We start from the raw sequence: 4945 nt of genomic DNA on the forward strand, positions 1-4945 counted from the left end.
AATTGGGTTGTACCTCAGACCACACATTAGGATAAATTCCAAATTGTTCAAAGATAAAATAACGAAAATAATATGGGATAATTATTTTATAGCCCAAGGGTGGAAAACAGCTTTCAAATATAATGTAAAATCCAGAAGCCATAAGAGAAGAATAAGCTGTTAAATTCAAGTACATATGAATTAAAAAAAAAAAAATAGCATAGAGAAAAATACCGTCACAAGTAAAGTCAAAGAGACCAAATGATAAAATGGAAAAAAATAGTCAATGCATATTACAAAGGCAAAGCTCCTTAATATATAAAGGGCACCAATAAATTCATAACAAGATGACCAACAATCCAGTAGAAAAATAGGGAAATTATATGAGAGACATTTTCTAGAGACATAAATCAAATGGATCTTAAACATATGAAATGTTGCTCATATTCAGTTATAAATAAAATAAATGTAAATTAAAATTACTCTAAAATATCATTTCTAACCTATCAGATTGGCAAAACCCCAAGTTTTATAAGTCCTTTTGCAGTGGGATTTTGAGAAAACAGTCATTCTACATGGCTGAAAGAAGATGAATCAATATAATTCTATGCATAGGGCAATTTGACAGATCCATGAAAATTTTTAATTTGTATACCCTTTGACTCAGCAGTCCCACTTCTAAAACTTCACAATACACTTACATGTGTTTAAAATAATATGAGTACAAAAATTCATTGCCACATTATCTCTAATAGTAACAGACTGGAAACAAATTACATATCAATCAACTGGTGACTCAAAAAAAATGATAGTAATTTCATTCAGTAGAATATTGCATAGCATTAAAAAATCAAAGGGGGAAGCCCTTTGTGTATTGAAATGAAAGGTCACCAAAAGCAAAAGCAAAAGCAAAAGCAAGATGCAGATAGTGTATATAGTAATCTTTCAATTGTGCAAAAAGTAGAAAATTAAGGAATACATACTTATGAGCTTGTATATCAATTTAAAGATCTCTGGAATGTAACACCACTGTTATTTTGGGGGAAAGATAGGGGATAGGATTGAGGATACTTTTCAAGGTAAAATGTTTTATTTTTGATAATGTTTTATCCATGTAAATATATTTTCTCTTAAAATCTTAATGTGTTTAAAATTGTTTTAAATTAAAGACAAACATACTAATTCCAATCATTCATATATGAACTTTTCATTTTTCCCAACATTTATGTAAACAACTTCTAGTATTTTCTGTACAATGTACCGTATTTCCTCAAATTCACTAACTTTTAAAAAATGTATCACTCACTTTAGGAATGTCCTAAGTAATAGTATCCATAACATCATGGGTTTAATATATTAGTTATATTCTAATAACATTAAAAATGTATGAATATTGTTTTTAAATGTTTTTTGTACTATAAAAATCATCTTTCAGGCAATTTACCAGTGGCAAGCATAACACACTCTAGAAAACATTGCTTAGAGAATACAGTTTGACCTGCTTGGAAGGTGATTCTGAGATAGGTAAATATCCCAAGAGACTGTGACCATGAAATAAGGCTGATTTCAGGAGGCAAGGAAAGGAGGTTTTCTGCATTTTATAGGATTTGGTTATAGAGGCAGGAAGGATGTATTGAAATCATGCCAATATAGCACTGTTAAAAGTCCTCCCAGGATCAACTAATTTCCTGAAAATCAGAAAAAGCAAGTGTCTCTATCTTATACTTCATCTAGGAAAGTTATGCTAATCTTGGAGTACATTGCTGGAAATTTGCAAGGCTAAAACCACATCCATGCAGAAAGACAAATCTAAAACCTGTGGTTCTACTCTGTCCCATCTTCCTCCAAATGGGATGTGTTTAAAGAGATAATCAGACCTTTTTAAATGCACTGGGGAAGGATTTTTCTGCTAAGGGCTGGATAAGAGGAGTGGATTTCAACTATATCTCTGAAAAATAGGTAGTAAAGTTAGGTAGGAATATTTATGACAAAGCAGGCAGCAGTCAGGCAGTACAAGAACAGCACTTCTCAGAGAAAAAGGATTTTAACAACAGGCACACATATCCCAGAGTGGCAGAGAACAATTCAACTAGGCTTGACAGAGACTTTCAATCCAAAGTATATTGCCTTGGAGCTGACAAATCAGCAAAGGGTAAGGAAAAGTTCAACTACAAAATTGATTGGATAATAACTAAGATTGTCCAGAGGTTGGCTTAGTTTGCCCAAAGGATAATCCCACAGTGGGAGGAAGGTGTGGTTAATAGATTGGGATATGGAGTTTCAAACACCTATGTTCAATTCATACTTCATTTATGACCTAGTGCAAATTAATTAAGCTCTGAGTTTCATGTTTTTCTTCTGTACTATTGAAATAATAGTAATTTCTTTATAGATTATAGAAGAAATTATATGAGATATATATGTAAAGCATTTGTAACAGTAGCTAGAACAAAGTAAGTGCTCAATAAAATAATTTTGTTTTTATTTTGAACAACAATTTTCTTTTCAATATTGAATGAAGTTTCCAAACACAATCTAAAGAAGCAGAGGAAAGTAATAGAGAAAGTAATGTCCTTTTAAGAAAACTTTTCACATCAGATTTTGATCAACTGGTCAAAACTACTTGAATTGCATGCCCCCAGGAAGACATGTGCAAGTCCAAACCTCTGGACTTATAAATGTGAACTTATTCATAAATAGGATCTGAAGATGTTATTAGTTAAGATGAGGCCAAACTGAATTAGAGTGGGCCCTTAATCCAATATACCTGTTGTCCTTATAAGCAGAGGAAATTTTAATAAAATGAACTGAATGATTAGAAAAACTGCCAAATCAGTTTTGCACTCTTTATCCAAAGACATAAAAATGCAACAATATCCTGAAATTCTGCCTCAATAATTTCTATATCTACAGCAATGTCAGCTAGTGTCATGCCTATAAGAGAGAAAATAATAATAATAGTAGAAAAAGTTACCTGGAAATGAATTAACTCCCTCTCCCTCCAATTCTTCCAACTAGACCTTTTTTTGGTTTGCAAATACAAAACTTATTTTGATCAATTAATCAAACAGATTTTAGCAAGCTAAATGAAAGCAGCTCATAGTATGGGCAGCAAAGACTACTATGTATTCACCAAAACCTGTTTCCTTTTCTTCTAAGCAAATAGTCTCCATTTCCTAGACTCCTTTTCAATTATAAGTGACCATATCTCATTTCTAGCCAGTGGAATGAAGGCAGAAAGTGAAGTACTCCATTACCATGCAACTACTGTATGACTCAGCAATTTCACTCCTGGACATTTATCCCAGGGAATTGAAAACATGCAAAACCTTTACTTTAACTTTTATTGCTGCTTTATTTATAATAACTCAAAACAAAACAGCCCAGATGTCCTTCAGCTGGTGAATGATTAAACAAACTGTAGTGTATCCATATAATCCATACCTTACTGCTCAGGAATAAAAATAGAATAAACTTTTGGTACAAAACCTGGATGAATTGTAAGGAAATAATGTTGAGTGAAAAGTCAGTCATAAAAGGTCATATACTCCACGATTCCTTTTGTATAAGTATACCATTCCTGAAATGACCAAAATTATAGAGATAGAAAACAAATTAGTGGCTCTGTTTGGGATGGGACAGGGGAGGATGGTGTGTGTGACTATAAAGGGGAGGCACAAAGGAGATCTTTCTGGTGATAGAATAGTTCCATATCATGATTATGGTGATGGTTACACAAATCTACACATGTGATTAAAGGACTTAAAACTATATACATACATTGTACCAAAGTCAATTTCCTGTTTTTGTTATTATACTATAATTATTTAAGATGTAGCCATTAGAGGAAACTGGATCAATGTTACATGGGATACCTGTACTCTTTTACAACTTCCTGTGAATTTATAAGTATTTTTCATAAAAAAAATTTAAAACATCTTCCACAATCTTTTTGCCTTTTCCTCATCTGAATGGAGAGGGCTCAGAATCACATGTTGAAAATTGCTAAGCCACAAAATGGAAAGAGCTAAGGCCCTGAATCAACATGTGCAAATGTTTACTTCCCCATTTGACATTTTGTGAGTGAGAAATAAATTTCTATAGTGTTTTTTTTCAGACATTATGTGTTATGGAAGCTAGTGAGACCTTAATTTATACCATATATCACAAAATAAATACTTTAAAGTGTGAATACTTCCAGGGTGAATTCTCTAAATATTTTCACATATGTCCTAGTTAAAAATTGAAAGGAAGCCATATAAGCTGGTTAACTTAAATGAATTGGCAGAATTTTAGGCACTGACAAAGTCAAGTGGAGCATTTCAGAGTATAAAAACCTGCATTTAGGGGGACAAAGGGTCTGCCTAAAGCCTGTTAAAGTCATCTTAATTAGGATCATGGGTCTAAACCCTAGTGTCACATTATAATCCCTTGAAAAGCTTTTTAAAACTACCCATGTCTGAGTCCCAACCAAGAGATTCTGATTTTTAAAAAAGCTATCCCAGCAATTATAATATGCAGCCAAGATTGAGAACAACTGATAAAGAATGTCTCTAAGGTAAAGTTAAGCCTGACAATAGGTTCTGGATTGTGTATTTGGAATAGGGTCACTATCTTCTAAAGATTATTAGCCTGATAAAACCACTTTAAATAGCAAAAGGTTGGGAAGGAGGAATAAAAATGTGTAGAACTTATATAAAGAAAATTACAAAACTTTACTGAGACATAAAAATGATTCATGGAAAATAAAACTTATTCATAAATGAGAAGACTTGATATTAGAAATATATAAATTATTTTAAAATGAATTTATAATTAACTCTATCCCAATGGAAAAATTTTTGGAGCTTCACAAAATAAAAATTAGATAAATGATAGAGAATATTAACAACCCCCTCACAAACCTGATTCTTTGAAATAAGTAATAAAATTGATAAACCCCTAAAAGGAAAAAAAAATCAATTGG

The sequence above is a fragment of the Choloepus didactylus genome, chromosome X, assembly GCF_015220235.1.
Source record: "Choloepus didactylus isolate mChoDid1 chromosome X, mChoDid1.pri, whole genome shotgun sequence".
In the NCBI taxonomy this organism is placed as follows: Eukaryota; Metazoa; Chordata; class Mammalia; order Pilosa; family Megalonychidae; genus Choloepus; species Choloepus didactylus.